The 321-nt window shown below is 30.8% G+C and overlaps 1 protein-coding gene across 1 annotated transcript in view; it reads right to left on the reverse strand.

The window, feature by feature from the left end:
* LOC108570858 (Krueppel homolog 2) overlaps positions 1 to 137 on the reverse strand; it is a 1,796-nt gene extending 1,659 nt beyond the window's left edge. The window contains exon 1 of the mRNA XM_017932781.1: positions 12 to 137. The gene's annotated coding sequence lies outside the window, so the exon portion shown is untranslated. The remainder of the gene's footprint in view (positions 1 to 11) is intronic.
* Between the last annotated feature and the right edge of the window lie 184 nt (positions 138 to 321).

Consider the following 321-nt stretch of genomic DNA (forward strand, 5'->3'; position numbering starts at 1 on the left):
AAAAAACTTACTTTGTACGATGTTATATTAATTACTTATTTACTTAATAAAAACTTCAATTTCTATAAATGTTCGCACGAACGTAAATTGCGAGAAATTGAACGAGTTAGGACTTCCACGTAAATTCACTACCTACGTATAAGTTCCCCAGGTGCTTGATAATTACCCTGAGTTTCGTTTTTAAGATTACTAATTTCTCTGATAGATGGTGTGGGTGATTCGTTTAGTGTCGTACTCTATTGTCATTTTATGGAACTATGTAACAAGAGCCTTTAAAAAAAGGAATGTATTAATGTTAGCGGTTTAAATTTGATATTTTAC

The sequence above is a fragment of the Habropoda laboriosa genome, unplaced genomic scaffold (assembly GCF_001263275.1).
Source record: "Habropoda laboriosa isolate 0110345459 unplaced genomic scaffold, ASM126327v1 scaffold113, whole genome shotgun sequence".
NCBI classification, from domain to species: domain Eukaryota; kingdom Metazoa; phylum Arthropoda; class Insecta; order Hymenoptera; family Apidae; genus Habropoda; species Habropoda laboriosa.